The sequence below is a fragment of the Rhinolophus sinicus genome, chromosome 17, assembly GCF_057876585.1.
Source record: "Rhinolophus sinicus isolate RSI-liver-muscle chromosome 17, RSI-T2T, whole genome shotgun sequence".
NCBI classification, from domain to species: domain Eukaryota; kingdom Metazoa; phylum Chordata; class Mammalia; order Chiroptera; family Rhinolophidae; genus Rhinolophus; species Rhinolophus sinicus.
In genome coordinates, this window is record NC_142517.1 from 114443492 (window position 1) to 114462791 (window position 19300).

At 42.5% G+C, this 19300-nt stretch overlaps 1 pseudogene; it reads right to left on the reverse strand.

The window, feature by feature from the left end:
• Positions 1 to 9879: 9879 nt before the first annotated feature.
• Positions 9880 to 17802, reverse strand: LOC109460514 (AP-2 complex subunit beta-like; annotated as a pseudogene).
• Between the last annotated feature and the right edge of the window lie 1498 nt (positions 17803 to 19300).

A 19300-nucleotide genomic window follows, 5' to 3' on the forward strand; every position in this document is an offset into this window, starting at 1 on the left:
AGAGGGTTTCCTAGAGATGAGGCCCAAAAAATAAGATTGTTATTTTTAGGAGTTTTTCAGTCCTAGACTAGTCCACATTTAGCCTCCAGCAGTTTTTCAAAATTAGCATTTATGTGTTTCCACTAGGTTTTGTTTGCAGCAGCTTCTACTCCAGGTTTGTAGATCTCAGCTGTGTCTTACTCTAAATACTGGTTTCTCCAGATTTTGGATTGGTAGTTTGCCCTGAAACCTCAGTTTTCTGATGGGCCTAAGCAAAGTTGATTTTCAGTCTCCTGCGTTTTCTTATAGTAAGAATCAGAATTATTATCCAAGCTCTTTGCATATTATAACTGAAAATGGAAATTACAAAGTAGATTTTTAAGTTCACTTTGGTGTTTAGGCATGGCTTCTGGACTTCTACTTGAAAGGGATTCCTCTCAAGTGCCTGCGTCTGTTTATAGTTTGTTACCATTTGGTTCACCCTGCATGAGCCTATGGGTTTTTACTATAACCCAAACAGAGGTAAGAAAGAGAGGAAAATGGAGTTGAATGATCAGAAGTAGTGCGAATTTAAGAAATAATTGTAGAAGTTATCATTTAAAAACAAGTGGAAAATATGTTACATACTTAAGAGTTGTGTATATTTTGGTGCCCATATCCCACCTTACTAAATCCCTTATTTACCTCTGAATTCCCAGGCAAGGGTGATATAACAATAGCATTAAACTAGAGGTTTTTATTAATATCTGGGCAAATGTTTATAACCTTAAACCAGGCTCCAGTGAAAGTTAGACTAGAGAAGGTAGTTTTGGCCAACCACCTCCTCCGCACCTGTCAGGTGAGGTTGTTGTTTGAATCAGCTGAATGGATGATGTTGAGTACCCTGAAATATGTTTGGTGACATCCTCCTGAGGTTCTGGAATCCTAAGTGCCTATAGAATGCAGCCAAACCCCTCTTCTCAGCAGACCCATGTACAGCAAATAACTTGGGTGAAATGATGGAAAAAGCGTCAGCTTTGGAGTCAGATAGCCCAGGATTCAGGTGACAGTGTTATTACTCTAGTGGTATGGCAACACTGGCCAGGTCACCCTGCAAAGAGCGTATTCGCTGACAGCCCACAGCTGTTAGAAATTTTGGGATCCAGTCTTAGCATCAGAGCTGAGGCTGCTCTTCCTGGAAAGCTCCAGCCAGTGACTAAGCATGGCTAAACTACCAGAAACTGACCATTCCCATTTAACGCAGGGCTCCTCTCTCAGGCGATCTTTGCTCTGAGCTCCCAGTTGGATTGGCTGAGACTGTCAGATGTCATTGAGATGTGAGGCTCACTTTGACCACTCCTGATGTCTCACCCTCTTTTTTATTCCCAGTTAACATCTGCCTCCCAACCCCTCACATTCCTAACTCTTTCTCAGCTTTTGCTTCTGGAGAACCCTCCTAAAACATTATATGACCTTGGACAAGATGTGGGGAAAGTATTAGTGGATCTCTGTTTCCATTCCTATAACTTTTTTACTTAGATGGAACTTGACAAGCACAGAGCAGCCCCAGAGATATACACACATTGCACACATTGTCTGTACAGTAGGATGAGTGCTCTGGCTGAATTGAAGTGAAAGTGGGAGGTAACAGAGGAGATAATGTGGAAGTGGAAATGGAAGGGGAGGAAAAAAGACAACTTGTTCTGCAGGTTAAATGGACCACTGAATTTTAGTTATTAATGAATATTGACCCGTTTACGTAGGAGGACTATGTTTTTGTCTTGCCTTGTCTTATAAAGTCATCTGATACAATAATTTATTTTACTTTTTTACACAACTCATTGTTAAAAGAGTTGGAAAAGGAAGTGGGTAGGGACCCCAGAATTCAAGATAAACACAAATGAATGAAGTCTGAGGTCTGCAGAAAGTCCTGGGTTTGGAATGATTGAAATCAAGGAGCACATGTGTATCTTAGATACTACAACTACATCTTGTCTCAAAAAGGTCTTTGATATAAATTACTTCTCATACTTATAAGAGTCTTGCAAATTCAATGTTATTTTCTTAATGTTTTTTAAGAGGAAAATAAGGCCAAGCTTCTTTCTCAAAGTCACACAAGAGAAAATGATGGGCCAGACTCAAAATGTCAAGTCAACAGCATCTGCATCATCACTTTTATTTGGATGACTTTCCATGAGCAAAAATATTCTCTTCAAGCAGAGCAGACTGTCCAATGTCTGCTTACCAAGTTTCCCCGAAAATAAGACTGCATCTTATATTATTTCTTTTGCTCCAAGATATGCATTAGGGCGTATTTTCAAAGTATGTCTTATTTTTTCATGTACAACAATCTACATTTATTCAAATACAGTCATGTCATCTTCTTCTGGAACATCGTCATAATGTACTAAATGTGTCCGTCTGGCTGACAATTTTAACTGGGGCTTATTTTTAGGGTAGGTCTTATTTTCGGTGAAACAAGGTAGAAACATTCATGTTTACCCAGTGAAGAAAGTATTGATCTCTGAGTTGATTATTTACTAAGTGGAGAAACCACAACTTTCTCCCATTAGAGAACCTGGAAAGTGTATGGAGATAAACTTGGATCTGCCCTGGGCTAGCATCTCAAGAACATTAATCAGTAAACTCTCCCATTTCATATTCAGTGGTGGAGCGGGGGGCTTGCATCTGGGACTCCAGTATCTGTGCACCGTTCCCCTCCTCTAGATGGGGAGTCTCCATATTGATATTTAGTCGTTTAGCCTTCTTCCAAGCAAGAGGTTTTCAAAAGGTAAGTTTACTGCCTAGTTAGTAAAACAATTATATAACAAAGTGAATCCCAGGAACTAGCCCAAATTCTGATATGCAGTAAGCACTTAAATGCTTCTCTAAAAAAATAAAATATTTTATGTCAAGAGACTTCTATTTTCCGACATGAAGAGACATTTTTCTAAACAGGCATACAGGTGGCAAATAGACATAGGAAAAAATGCTCAACTACACTAATCATTAGAGAAATGAAAATAAAAACCACAATGAGATACCACCTCACCCCAGTCAAGATGGTTATCATCAGTAAATCAACAAACAACAAATGCTGGTGAGGATACAGAGAAAAGGGAACCCTTGTGCACTGTTGGTGGGATTGCAGATTGGTGCAGCCACTATGGAAAACAGTATGGAGATATCTCAAAAACCTGGAAATGGAGCTACATTATGACCCAGGAATTCCACTCCTAGGTGTCTATCTGGAGAAATCCAAAACTCTAATTCAAAAAAATTTATGCATCTCTATGCTTATTGCAGCACTATACACAACAGCCAAGACATGGAAACAACCAAAATGCCCATCAGTAGATGACTGGATTAAGAAACTGTGGTACATTTATACAATGGAGTATTACGCAGCCATAAAGAAGAATGAAATCTTACCTTTTGCAACAATATGGGTGGACCTAGAGAACTTTATGCTAAGTGAAATAAGACAGAGAAAGACAAATACCATATGATCTCATTTATATGTGGAATCTAAAGAAAAAATAAGTGAATGACCTAATCAGAAACAGTTTTGGAGACATAGAGGAAAAACTGAAGGTTGCTAGATGGGAGGGGGGTGGGAATAAGGGGGAAGGTGAGGGGATTAGAAAGCACAGTCAGTAACTACAAGATGGCCAGGGGGATACGAAAGTCAGGTTGGGGAATATAATCAACAATGTTGTAAAGATTTTGTAGGGTATCTGATGGACACTTGTCTTATTAGGGAGAACACTTCAGGGATGATGTAGATGCCTGATCACTGCACTGTACACCTGAAGCTGAAGCTGAACAATAATGAATGCCACCTATAATTTTATATATATATATGAATGAAGTGGAGTACAGCATTAGGAATAGAGACAGTGGAAATGTAATGGCTGTGTGCGATGTCAGAAAGATAGTAGATGGGGGGAGGGGGGTTATCACTGTGTGAGGGATATAAATGATAAATGTCTAGCTATTACATTGTTTTGTGCACCTGAAACTAATTAAAAAAGAGAGAGACTTCTATTATCCTACGTAGCTTTCTTTAAAAAGGTGAATATTAAAGATAAGATTTTCAATGAATATTAAGCAGAATCATTATTATTTATTAAATACCTACACTGATGCCCTTCAACTTTGTCATTTACACAATCTCATTTAATCTCTACAATCATCTTGAAAGCTGGTTTTGTATTTTTATTATTTAATAAGAAGGGGAAAAGATAAGTAAATTAAATAACATATCCAAGGTGACCTGAAAATAAATGGTACTGAAAGGATTTGAATCCATGACTGGTTGACTTCAAACTCAAAGCATGGACAGTTTTGGAAACATGGAGGAAAAACAGAGGGTTGCTGGAGGGGCGGGGGGGTGGGGATAAGGGGAAGGTGAGAGGTTTTGAAAAATAGTCGGTAACCACAAGATGGTCATGGGGGTTTGAAAATTAATTTGGGGAACGTACAGAGGGATAGTGGATGGGGGGAGGGGGGTTCACACAGTGTGAGGGATATAAATGATAAACGTCTAAGTTTTGCTTTGTCTTGTGCACCTGAAACTAATTAAAAAATAAATAAATAAATTTGAAAAAAAAATAAAAAATAAAAAAATAAAAGCACTACTATTGAAAAAAAAAAAAAAAACTCAAAGCATGTTTTCCATCATGCCAGTGTCTTCTACGTGTGGTACCTGGACCAACAGTGTCAGTATCACCTGGGAACTTGTTAAACATGAGAATACTTGGGTCCTGACTCAGACGTACTGAATCCTAAACTTTTGGGCTAGAGCCCAGCCACCTCCTTTGTGCTGCCTTCTAGGTGGTCCTGATGCCACTCAAGTGTGAGTCATTGTATCTGACTGTGAGCCTTCTCGTTTTCATTTGCTGGCCTTCCGTACCTTTGTTCTTACCCCTGAGTCGCATACTGTTTGCATACATTATGCTGACCAAAAACATTTTCTATCAGCTTCAACAAGTTGTCACAGCATTTCTGCAATGGAAATGTTTTTCTCACATAGAAATTGAAATATGTGGCACAGTTCTTCTGGGGATACTATGTATCTTGGAAAACAACAATTTTTACATAAGGACATTCGTAGCTATAAAAACCATTGTTACTCGCTGTAGTGTTAACACAACTATTAATACACTTTTGTTTTACTTGCCAAGTTATTTCAGTATGGAAAATGATCCTACAATTAAACCTTAAACAATGATGTATTGTGCAACATTTCCTAATGAAGAAAAGAAAGTTCAACGAAGTAAACAAGTCATTGAGGTGTGATTTGTTCACCATCATCAAAAAAGGTTCATTTGCTTATCAGTGTAACCTGGAGGCGACTGCTCTGTGGGCATCATCTATCTTCCCACACCTACAGTGAGGCCAAAGTCAGCACTCTATTGCATCCACATTTGACCACAACTAAAATAGCCCAGCAACAGAAGCCCTGACTCCACCTCCAGCCGTAGTAGCATGCCATGTGGAAGGGTTCTATAAAAGCCAGAGAAAGCGTATCCTTGCAGATGCATAGGAATTTATATGCACAGAAAAACTGAATTGTGTTCTTACAACCTGCTATTCCCAGGTTACCTGTCTCTCTAGGATTCTCCATATGCTGTTTCACTGTGCTATCTCCAGCCTCCTCCCTCCCTGATCTTGCCATTGGCAAATTAAATGTTAAATGCCTCTTCTTCCAGGTCCCTCTGCAAACAAAGGAATTTTCCTTGTGATCCATTTTCCCAAACCACAGGGCTAATCATAAATATATTTTTTTCCTATTACACATATTCAAAAAGAAGAAAAATATGTAATCTTCGAAACCACTCTTTTTTTTTATTTTTTATTCTAAGAATTGTTGTGGTCACATCTCCACAACACTGCCATTGTAAAGTTGGAGATATTGTAGAAGCTGTTCGCCAGTGGGGGAGATGGGGTGGGGGAGGGGGGGACAATAAAAAGCAGTTGCTACCACCACTAGCTCTGCTGTCTCAACATATCAGCTGACCTGGGCCTGAACAATGCTGCTGGCCCCAGGATATGACAAAGGCCCGCCCTTTAGATGGAACCAGAAGACAATGCACCTTTTTGCACAGGAATTTAGACATCAACTTCTGGTTTCCCATCAGCAGCTCTTTGCTGGTTCCCAGTAATTCTGGGCAGAAATGACCTTGATGACAAAAAAAAAGGACCTCCTCCACCTGTGATTACTTTTTTCTAATTTGCTGCTGATTATTATTGAGTCTGTTCAAGAAGCACGATGTGATCATACATTTTACTGGACCGATTTTTATACTTTCTTCTGTCCTTAAGGAAACAGTCACTACAGCTCTGGGAAAGGAAAACATTCAACAAACAAAAAGAACACTTGAGACAAGATGTGGATCACTGGTCATGGGCACCACAGCACAGAGGTCTCTGAGGGGCAGCTTCATGATGAATGTGGGCAGTTGAGTGGGGCCTGCACCCAGCATGAGCCCGGCCGACTCCCAATACTTCCTTTCTCCTGTCTTGTCTCTGCAACAAGCAGCCTGGCACACTGGTTAGGAGCAGGCATTCTGGAACCAGACAGTTTGGGATTAAAATTCTGGTTCTGCCATTAGTAATTGCATAAATTTGGCGGAGTTAATTTTTTGTATCTCAGTTTCCTTATTGATTAAATGGAGGGTCTAAAAAAATTATTGTGTCATAGGTATTTGGTTGTCTATTATTGCAAAATAAATCACCAGAGTTAGTGGTTTAAAACAGCAGCAATCATGTTTTCTCTCAAGGTGTTTGTGGACATCAATTCAGGAAGGGTTTTGTTGGACAGATCTGGTTCGGCATCTCTGCTGGAGTCATGGCAGTTATACAGAGGCCGGTGCTGGAGCTGGAGTCTGTGGATAAAGCAGCAGTGGATGGCTAGACATCTCTCTCCTCACACAGCCCAAGGTTCTCCTCATGTGTTCTCTTCAAATGAACTAGTTTGGGTTTTCTTGCATCCCGCAACCTCGAGGCAGTTGGACTGCTTATAATGTGCTGAAGGCCTCCAGGAGTAATCTAGAAAAGTGGGAGCTACAGCATCTTCTATGAACCAGCCTTCAAAGTTATCTGGTGTCACTTCTGATGTAGGTGATGTTGGATCTGCTAGCAGTTTCTGGGTATGGGCCGGGATTGTGTCTCGTGAAGACAAAGAATGGAAACACGGACCAGGGAGAGGCAAAATGTTTTAAAAAGAGGATAGTTTATTAGAGGCAGGAGAAGAGGTTGCAGCTCCTGAGCGGGAAGGGGTCCCGAATGTGGGTGCCTGTGACTGAGGCAAAAGCTCTTACTTTTATACCTTCCCTTGCCTGCTTGGGGAAGGGGAGCTGTTTGAAGAAGGGAACTGGCGCCTTCTAATGAAATCCGTCTACCAGGTTTGTTCTGCTTGCCCATCCTAAAGGAATTAGCAAAGGAACCCACTCTTATCTATCAGATCTGCTCCATTTGTCAGGCCAAAAGGAATTTTATGATTAACCTCAAGGCCTTGTCACATTATGTCCTGGAGAAAAGAAATGATTTCAAAACCCAAAGTTTTAGGATATGACTGTCTTTGTTTATTCTACCAGGGACCTCCCTGTCTACCTAGGGACATGCTAACTCTGCTGTATCACTTCCACCATATGCTATTGACCAGAACAGTCAAAACAGCTTGACTTTCAAGGAGACACCCATCACCATTGGAGGGCATCAAAGTCTCATGCTACTATTAACCATAGGATGGTGGCAGTGTTGTGGTCACATCTGCAAAGCATAATCTGCCACATCAGGGGTGTCATGACATGCAAACAAGTTAGCTCACGCAAAGAGCTCAGACTGTGCTAGCCCTGACAAAGCATGGGCCTTAGAGGATGCCCAGCCAAATCACCCAAACAGGGTTTGGCAGCCTTTGAAAAAGCAAGATGAAGCGTCCATTCCCTGCACCAGGGGCCAGACTCTCAGGAGCAGCTACTGCCAACTCAGCAGTAGGGAAGCTGTGCCCATTTATGGACCTTCTACCTGGGGCACCTTCCCCAGGTAGAAGGAGTAGAATAGACAAGGACATCTGCTAAATGGCTAGAAAGTGCTTTTGGGTTGTTTGTGCTTATATAAAAGTTAAAACACGATTTGATTGAGATTCCAGAGTCATGGTGTTAGAAGTTGTGTCAGTCTCAGCACGCTCATGTTTGCTGGGACTAGAACCTGTCCGGAGTTGCTGTGTGCAGCCATACACTTTTGAACTTGCATGGCCTTTGAGTCAGATGAATGGAGTCAGGTGAACACTGCTGCACATAATCATGGGGGAGGAAGCAGACTATGGCCCATCACCACTGGCTGCTCCTGCACAGGTCTCCTTCTCTCACTCTCCCACTTGACCCTGCCTCTTTCAGCCTTGTCTTTAGACTTTGACCACTGCTCCTGGCTGGCCCCACCTAGATGCCTGGGGCCTTTGTGAGCCTTCCATGCATACTCTGTAATGTATCCCCACATCCTCCTGCTTCTACTTCCAAATCTCTGTCACATCCATCTGACCCCTCCCCACTGCTTCTGCCTTGCCTTCCCATTTTCTTCAGTTATCCTTTCCCACATCTCACTTTCATATTGGTCCCTCCGCTCCAGTCTCTGTGCTCTAGCTAGTAATCTTAATATAGGGCTTCAAATATAAGTTTTGTCCCTATAAGAAATCTTATTATAGAACAAACCTTTTTAACAATAAGAAAATAGGTTATAAAATGCTAAGAGGTTGTAATAATTTAAACTGCATGTTTTGATTTTATATAGTTTCAACTTAGCACCTGAAATATAAGGACATTATTGAAATATAAGGACAATATTGCTTCCCCATTCCTCTCAGCTTCCCTCCCTACAGGTCATATTAATCAATTATTATTTTTATATTGGCAATGTTTATAATGTTCACATTTGATTACATAAACACTTTTTTTTTTATGATTTTTAGCCTTGTCACAATGTGTAAACTTGTCCAAAGCTTGGTGCCCTGACTGCCCTCTCTTTTGGCTCTCCCATATCTAAGTTCTTCCACTGGCTGCCATTCACTGTTGGTAGGCTTTTGTTTGTTTATTCATTTGTTTCAATTTGTTTTTGTTTTCAAATTGAGCTTAAGGGTCTTATGCTTCTTCAAATCTGTCACCTTTGAGATGATCAGCCTGGAGCTGTAATATCTGAATGTTTAGTACACTATTCTTGAAAATACTTTATTTCCCTTAGAATATTTAGAACTAATTTCATGTCTTTATGGCATCAAATAGTGCCCAAGAAAAATCTGATGCCATCTCCTTCCCCCTCACAAAATGCCATTCTATGCATGATCTACTTGAGGTTAGTTTACCTGATTTTCCTGGAATCTGATATGTACTTTTGAATTTCAGAATTAGGAAGTTTCCTCTTGGGGTAAGTTTTTCCTTGTGTATAAGAATATGTGTTTTGTTACCTTTGCTAAGGTCTCCTTTTCAGGGACCTAGTTATCTTTAGATAACTTTGTCTTTCTTCCATGTCATCTTGTCTCTAATTGCTTTATTTTATTTTTGACACTTTTCCTTACTTTAATATTTTTCTGCTTTTTAAATGAGGTCTCAGTTACAAAATATCAAACTACACTAAAAAATGCCGGCCAATATAGAGAAGCCTACAAGTAAGGACAGACAGCAGCAGCAGGTGATAAGAGGTGGGAAGTGATTTAAGCAGTTCACAAGCAGCTAAAATGTTCACAAGCAGCTAAAACTATCCAACAGGTTGTGCCCTAATATCAGCACACATTAGACTAGTCAGTACTTTGAAGGATGGCCTTGTATTTGGGTTCAGATTCTACATAGCAATACAATTTCTTCCAGTTAAGAGTTCTTGGCTTTCACCAATCATAGGGTGGCCAGAGGGCACCAGACCAGTCTATTAATTTTTCAAAATGCTGTCATAGGCCTGGTAGATGTACTGAGAGACTTCAGGAGCTCTGCACTTCAGCGACAGTGTATAATTGGGGTTTCCGAGCTGGATATGAAGCTCAGCCGAGATCCAAATGCCATTAGTGAACTTCAGGGACTGGTACAGCGTGTCACACCCTTCCACATTCCTCTTGGCAGTAGTATAAATGTTGTTTTACAATTTGCTAGAAACAGTATCCATATTTAAATGACATTCCTTAATCTGGAACTGAAGCTCCTTATCACTGGGAATATCTTTCCATGTTTCAAAGAAGACCTGGTGCTCCATTTTACCATCTTCTACAAAAAGCACATTGAGTGGGATGAAACATCTGAACTAGAAGACATCTGTATTATTTTTCACAACCACCTGCAGTTTATTCAGAGGTTTCGTCTTCATCACTAGGCCCAGGTTCCATCTGAGCCTAAGGTATTGACAGACAGGGAGACGTCACTTCTCTGGTTTGGCATTGGAGGTGTATGGATGGCCAGAGGAGTGCTGAGGAATGACACCAAAGCTATTCATGCTAAACTGTATTGCAAAGTCTGTCATGTGCTGCAGAGCTTTGTTGGTGAAGTTCATTTTCATATAGATGTGTCCTTGGTAAGGAGTAAATGTCCCGGAAATCTCCAAGCCTCTAGCTTTTACTGCTGTCAGTCATACAGCCTTAGGAGCCACATATCCACCAGGTGCCACACCTATCTGTGCCATTACTTCCTTCCACAAAGGTATTGGGAGGCTTGTGGTACACAGAATCCAAAGAACCAATACGGCACATTAGCTCATCCAGCAGAGTTGGCTCAATAAGATATGTCTCCTCAGAGATGAGTGGTTTCTCAGACAAGACTACTTCTTTGGCTGTGACAGGGTCCATTGAAAGAAGGCACCAATAAATATAGCCCCTATCTTGAAGGTCAGAATTGTCAGCATCCTGTGTTGCGAAACTCAAGACCTGCTGTCCTTGCTCCTGTGTTTCTGATGGCTTCTTGAGAAACAGCTTCACTATGGTAGTAAGCAGAGCAAGTTGCACCAGGGTGCTTTTATCATGAAAACTCTCCAGGAAGCTCTCTAGTCACTCATCTGCACTGTCAATCCTTTCGGCATAGTCTTCCACGATCCAAACCATAGCCGCTGGAGCCTAAGTTCTCACACAGAGTGGTGATGATATTTCACTCTTAGGGGGTCCCTGCGGAAGTGTCCCTAATGACAACCATCACCTCTTGGACCACTGTTGTGAGAGACGCATGACTATCAGAGTAGCAGTCTCACACACGTCTGTGTCTTTCCACAATGTCACACTTTATTAGACTAAAGCCATGGCTCTAGACCTACTGACTCAGTTTACCATGGGCATTAACCAAGGCTCCAGTAAGAGGACAGCCTCCAATGGTCAAGGTAGAGCGGTTTCACACAAGAGGCTCACAAGCAATAGGGTTAGGCAAGGCAAAGAGTCTTAGGAAAGAAGGATGAGAGAAAGAGAGAGTCCAGAGTTCCCCAAGAGTCCACATGGCTCTGGGATTCATAGTGTCGGGCATCGGGCCAGGCTGGTGAGATGGTCAGGAGGCAAAGCTCCCAGCATTCCATCTGGGATGAATGCAGATGTGGCTATCAACTCGTCAGGTGAGGCCTGAGTGATGAGCCGTCAGAGCGCTGATCTTATGCTCAAGACGGTGCAGTGCGCCCATCTGTAGTCCCATGAAGCTCATCTACAATCCAATAAAGCCGTCCAGATAGTCACACTCCACCTGCATCTGGATTTCTCTGGTTAAGGCGTTCACTGGTTACAGCTTTCACGTGGTGCTCTGGCATGACTGTCGCTTGGTGACTGACATAGGTATCAGAATTGTTAGAGTTCATTTTGTGTTCATAATTAATGCTCTATACAGCCACATGATTTGCTTTGGTCTGCATGAGACCATGCAATGCGCTTACACAGCGTCCTGCAGATTGCCCCACCTGATGGCACACCAGAGGTGCATAGCCCGCACTATTTTGCAAACACAGCATCCACCTCTGTGGCACCTGCCTTCAGTTCTGCCGGAACCTGAGCAATAATGACATGGGATGCCAGATGAATCATGATGTCCACTTCTCCAGTTTAACATAGGTGGGATCATTGTACTTCAAAAAGAAGACTTCGATTTCCGCCTTTAAGATTTCAGGCCTTTTCTGGACAGTTAAGTCGATGTTTCTCAGGGTACCTCTGGCTCCCCAGAAGCGAATGACAAGTGGAGGGGCCAGCTTCTTCAGCAGTATGTTGTAGTAGTCAGAATCCTTGGGTAACAACTCTAGACATTTCATTAGGACTTTTACTGCTGAAAGCCCCACTGCTAAGCTGGCATGAGATACCCAGGGAGTCACCCACTCACAGATGCTCTGAACCTCCGGTCATCCTTAGGGTTGTAATTAGATAGGCAGTCCAGGATGAAAATCTGTCCCCATTTAGTGCACTCATTCAGGGCTGTCAGCAGCTTGTTAATGTTCTGTGGGTTCAGATCTGTTTGGGTGAAAGTCACTGATTTTAGATAGTGCTGCTATATCATTAGCCATCACTGTTGGATTTGAATCTGCTCTGAGATCCTACAGAGAGTCCAGAAATCCCTGATCTTCCACCATTTGGGCACTGATGTCATGGAGTTTTACCATGCATAAGGAGCTTCACCCTTCAAGCACTGTATGCAACCCAGCGTTCTGACTGCCAAGGCCCGAATCAGAGGATTGGGATGGTCACAGCCCTTCACAAGGCTGTTGACAGCCATGATGGCCATGCCTGGCTGACTCTTGGCATAGTTCATCAAGGAGAGATACACAAGCTTCTTTAATTCCAGGTTTTTGGTCTGCACACAGTTCACTACATCTGAAAAGAGAGAGCTAACATCCTCCCCCACTGTCATAGCAGCAATTGAAGGAGAATTTTGCCTGTGTGAGCCCCCAAATTATGTAGGGGACTTTGGAGTGAGTGAGTGAGTGAGTGTCAGGATTGTGTTTTGTGAGACCAAAGAATGGAAACATGGACCTAGGAAACACAAAGAGTTTTAAAAAGAAGATAGTTTATTGAAAGCCATGGGTCAGAGCTCCTGAGTGAAAGGGGTCCCAAATGGGAGTTCCCAGTGACTGAGGCAAAAGCTCTTTTATACCTTCCCTCGTCTGTTTGGGGAAGGGGCGCTGTTTGAGGAAGGGAACTGGTACCTTCTAATAAAATTTTTCTACCAGGTTTGTTCTGCTTGCCCATTCTGAAGGAAAATAACCCACTCTTATCTATCAGATCTGCTCCATTTGTCAGGCCAAAAGGAATTTTATGATTAACCTCAAGGCCTTGTTACATTATGTCCTGGAACAAAGGAATGATTTCAAAACCTGAAGTTTCAGGATATGGCTGTCTTTGTTTATTCCACCAGCGACCTCCCTGTCTACCTAGCAACATGCTAACTAACCTGTCTCACAATTACTTCCTTCACGGCCTCCTTCCTCTCTTCTTTCTTTTCATTGTTGACCTCAGCCTTTAATTCAAAGATTCTTCCTTTTTTATTGGTTGTGAAGTGCTTGGAGTCAGTTATGGTGTTGGATCTTGAACATGCACTGGAGGCAAGGGCGGGGGTGGGGCAGCAGACCAAGAGCTCCGCTAGAGTGGTGGTGTGCTGCTTTGCTTATTTTAAATCAAGGCTTTCTGCAGGTAATTCAATTGCCAGTACTGACTATTCAGTTCTTCACTGTTTTTAATATTTCACTGGGTCTGAGTGTTGTTTTGGTCCCCAATTTGTGTCCTTAAATTGTTAGTCTTTCTTTTGGTCTCATTTTGTGTGTGTGTGTGTGTGTGTGTGTGTGTGTGTGTGTTTTACCTTTTCTTAGAGCTTTAAAATTTGTGTTCTTATTAACCTATTCTATGTTGTAAAGGAATATTGATATATTTTCCTGTATTTATCCACTTAGGTTTATTTTCTTCCTATAGTTTTTGCATGTCTTGGGCATGATACACTACATGTCTTTATATTCAATCATTCATTTATTATTATTATTTGTTTTGTGGCAGTGAGTTTTCACAGTTGCCATGTTTTTTCTTTCCCTCCCATTCAGGCTTAGGTAGTGCAGCTACATTTCTGTGGTGGAGTGTGAGTGACTCATTCCCTCTCAGCACGCAGTATCTGGAGCCAGCTGCTGTCCTCTTTCTAGTCATCATCGGAAGACAGGGGTGAGTGCTTTGAACTCTGGTAGGTCTTTGTGGCCTGAGGACATGGTGAGCACCTGGAGGGTCTGGGGTCCCTCTGTCGGCAGCCTTAGTGCGATGACCCATGTACAGCTAGTCCTGTGAGAAGCTTTAATATTCTGCACCAGAATTCCTCCAGCCCCTATACCCCATCACCATCACACTAATACGTAATTCCCTTGCCTGGGACATGAGCACCCTCGGGCTTTGGATATTTCCTTGACTCAATGGGAATAATGAAGCCTCAATGTTAAGATATACAAAACTGCTGTGTACTCTTCTCATTCTCACTTATTTCTCCCAGCTCCAACTATCTCTTTGCTTTAAGAACAACAGGAAAATGTGAAGGTTAACCATTCACTTTGCTTCTCTTCGGTTTTAGGGTTACTAGTTCACATTTTCAGGATTAATGAGGTTCTGGGATGTCAGAACAAAATTTAACATTTGAGTCTGTGCCTACGCAGAATGGTATATTTCCTTCATTAGTCAACAGTTTTATTTTGTTTTGTTTGCATTCATGTTGTAATATTATAATCTCAGTGATCTGTGCTTGCTCTTGGTCAGTTTTACTGCTATGCGGTGATTTCAAACTGCCATCTTAACTTTGAACTTTAACCATCAACTTTGAAATGAAATCTTTCCTGGAATCAATGTCCATGTAGTTCTATCTCAAAGCACTGTTGCATTTGAGTGCAGTTCACCACCAAAATGAAATAATGAAATCATCTTAAAAGTCTGTTCTTCACTTGCACCTGGAGGATGTTAGGTGGTAGGTCGTTCATTCATCCTGCAACACCCCTCACGTCCTCCTTCCTTTCCTCCCTTATACTTTCAACACCTTATACTTTCTTCCGAACTCAGAAACATTTCTCAGTCAATATAGCCTGGCACATCTTTTGTCCTCCTCTTCTCTTTTCTTCTCAATTATATTTCACAGAAGGTAAAACAATCAGTTCAGGAAGAAAGCTACTCCCTTCTTGGAGGGCAAAGAAGGGAATAAGCTGATCCTGCCTCACAGGGAAGAAAACAGAGGCTATAAATTTTCATGATAGTCCTGTGACATATGACAATTAGGAATGTGGTTACTCTAATCAAAGAAATGGCGGATGGAGGGCCTTATCTTCAACTTGTTATTACCTTCCCTGTCTCTCCATTCTCCTCACTTCAAGGAAGTGAATTTAGCTGAAGCCTGAATTTGAAGAGCATGCCAGGTATATGGAGAATGAATGTAAAAATGCAGCATTACAAATTGGCTCTTCAGTTACTGTGTTGGGACAATTGACCTGCTTATGGGAAAATAACATAAAATTAGCTCACAAATAAATAAAATGTATATTCTTGGTGGATTAAAGATTTCAACATGAACAATAAAAACACAAAAGTTTAGAAGAAAATACATTTTTATCACATCATGGTAGGTAAATATTTTTTTAAAAGACAAAACAGCACAGAACATAAAAGATTGATAAATTTGATACATTAGAATAAAATATTTATGATCCAAAATAAGCAAAATTAAAAGAAGACACACTAGGTTGGAGGAGACATTTGCCAAGAAAAACTATAATAGTCACCAGAATACAGAAAGAACTTCTATAAATCAAGACAAAAACAATACAACAAAGTAAATGGGATAGGATATGTGCAGGCAACTCACAGAAAAGAAAACCAGCTGGCCCATCTAGTAAGATGCTTAAACTCCTTAGATTCAGGTACAGTCAATGAAAATGACAAAAGGATGTCATCTCATTCTCATCTATGGGCCGGTCAGCTGGCGCCATCTCAGAGGCCAGTGTCCAAGGCCTGATGAGAATCACATGCCTACAGGTGAAGGTGCTGCAAACAGGGCTGACCTTGTGTTCTCTCATTTGCACTTTCCTCACTTTAAAAACTAGCTTTTATTTATGTTTCTGCTTTAAAGGCTTATGAGAGGCTTACCTCACATCCTCAACAGCCCCTGCCTCCCTTGGCTCCTTGCTTTCAGGGCCTGGATTAATTTTTTCCTGCTCAATGATAGAGAGGAGACTTATTACTTGTGGTTCTCTGCTATTTACCAAGAAGCTTCCATGAGTGCATCATTTAATCTTCTGAGCATCCCTACGAAGTGTGTGGTCATTGTCTCCACTTCACAAATGAGGAAAGAGGTTCACAGAGGCGAACTGAGCCTTGCAATGTTCTGCAGCGGGCCAGAACTCCCCCAGGATGCCGCGCGGCTGCACACAGTGCTCTGCCCCTCCCAACCACCCGTTCACCCCTCCATCCCCCATTCCCCCCTCCCCCGCCGCAGCTCCCTGCCCTCACCGCTCCTCCCCCAGGCAGAGCAGCCGCTCCCTGCTGGTGTGGCTGGGGAATGGAGCGAGCGCAGAACCTACATGTGGATAGCACAGATGTGTTTAAACCAGCCTGGAGGAAACGCAGTTGATGAACAGCCTCGTTCTCCTAGGGCAATCACACACAATGAACAGATTTGCTAATTTCACATTTCTACCTTTCCAATAAATGTGCAATTTCATATGTGGATTTGTTGTTCATTTGTCAATATGAGATTTGCTCCACTTTGAAGCAGAGGTGAAAAAAGCAGTGGGAGGGGCTCAGGGCGTCCTGTGTTCATGTATCACGGGCACAGGGGCAGACCCTGCTGCTCTCCACAAGGCTTTGTCAGTAAGCTGGCAGAATATGATGCAGATGGGATCATTAGCAAAATTACATAGCTAATGAAGGGCAAATTAATGAAATGCTGTAACATTTTGTAAGCCTGTACAAACAGCAAGTTGTCATACATCACTAGAAAATAATTGCCAGACATTTGCTTGAAATGTACTCATTAAGTCTTAATAATACCAACTGGACACTTTATCCCCAAGTGGAGTGACTCATTCAGTGTGTTTCTTTCTCTCTTTACGTCAAGCAGGTTGCAATCCCAGGCAGGCATCTAGCCTCACTTCTCACAGTAAAATGAGCACATTTGGCAAAGTCATCTTAGGATCCAAAGGAGAAGAAGAGAGATGCCCTACTCCCCAGCAAAGGGCACTGCACCATCAAATTGCAAAACGTTGTGTGTGTTCTTATAACATAATTCCTTTTCTGCTATTACTTTCCCATACTTGTTTTTAAAGCAAAAGACAGCAAAGGGAAGATGAACCTGTTTGGACCAGTAAGCACACCTGGCTGCATCTGGACAATTCCCTGCAGCCCATCACACACGTCATGTGGTGATAATGATATAACAGCACAACACAGGCACGGATATATATCCTGAAATCATTAGCATTCTGGCCATTCACTCGCATTAGGCTGGAATGTGACTCGCCTCGATTTGGAATTCCTTTTACAAATATTCATGAGGCCGCGAATTAGGTCTGTTCGTTGTGGGACTGCTAATGCCCACACAATTGCAATCTGTATGCTCGTCTGTGTGGGGCTACCACGGATGGACACGCCTGGCAGAAAGGCCATCTCTTCTAGAGCTAGCCTGTTAAGGACACTGTGGGAAGGTTAGTCATTGTTCTATTTGATGCGCAAGGGTGATGGCAGGACATGGCATTCATGGTTACTGAATTTGGAGGGAGAGGGGGAGGAGAACAAACAAAGCTAGAGGAGGCAATTATGAGAACATCATGGCACCTCATGGGACCTGGGTGATCTTTTCTCCACCAGGGCCTGGGGCTCTATCTCTCACCTGGGGACATCGGGGGAGCACCATGGGGCTCTGACTGGGAGTTGAAGTGGCCTGCACAGTGACAGGTTCTGCACTGCTTTAGGAGCTAATGGTTACATTTATTCCCCATAGGACCAGCAGTAGCAGAGGCTTCCAAGCAGCAAGGTGGGGAACCTGGAGGGACACAGAGGATAGCAGCTTCGGAAGAGAGAACACAGCACGCTCTGCGGAGACTGGAGGGCCTGCTCAAATCCTCCTTCACGAGCTGCCCAAACGCTGACAAACACCGGTCACTCAAAGCCTCAGGTTATTACAAAAGTTGGTGTTATGGGCTGAATTGTGTTGCCCCAAATTCGTCTGTTGAAGTCTTAACCCTCAGTACCTCAGAATATGAATATATTTGGAGATAAGGTCTTTAAAGAAGTAGATAAGTTAAAATGAGGCTATTTAGTAGATACTAACCCAATATATCTTTTGTCCTTCTAAGAAGAGGACATTAGGACAGAGACACACACAGAAGAAAGACCATGTGAACACTAAGGGAGAAGACAGCTAGCTACAAGCAAAGGAGAGAGGACTGAGGAAGAACCATCCCTGACAACATTTTGATCTCACATTTCTAGCTTCCAGAACTGTGAGAAATAAATTGCTGTTGCTTAAGCCCCCCATTCTGCGGTAGTTTGTTTTGACAACCCTCATGAACTAACATAGTTGAGAAAGTAAAATTTACAGGATGGTCTTGACTAAGAATTAATTGGGATAAGACACCAGTAGCCCAGGCTTCCTCCAGACTCCCCAGTGTTGGGCAAACATGGACTTCTGTAATTACCTGAATTCCACTGGCCCTTACACAACAGCCCCCATTCACCCAGCCCCTGCAACCTTCATAAATACTCATGCCATGGCTGCCACAAACCAACCCACAGCCACAGAGGACTCTGCTCTTCCACTCTCTCTGAGGGACCTCATATTGGCCAGACTCTCTGTGGCCACTGCAGCCTGGGGTCATGGAGCCAGAGCTGGGCAGACTGCGATGATCTGCACAACAGGAGGGAAAGTACATTCTTCCACTGCCCGCTTCACAAAAGAGGGGATTAAACACTGATGCTTTTGCCCTAACAGCTTAAAGCATTGGAGGGAAAATGCTTCTTGTATTTTTACTGAGTTTCTTGCCCTTCATACTTGTCCCCATCCTCTCTCCCTTAAGCTTTCCTTTTCTAGGCAGTGCTGGCTTTTAAGAGGGGTTAATATTAATGAAGAATTAATTTCAGCGAGGAAAGGATTATTTCTGCTTTTCAGTGGATGATAAACCAGCGCTTCTCAAACTTGAGAATCACCCAGAGGGCTTACTAAAGCCAGGTTCATGGGCCCCACACCCCGGGTTTCTGATTCGGCAGGTATGGGCTCGGGCCTCAGACTGTGCATCTCTCACAGGCTCCTGTGATGCTGCTGCTTCCTGTGTGAGGAAACGCTTTGGAGTGGACCATACTTTTGAGTGGCACTAGAACCCTTGATGTGACTCACAAAGG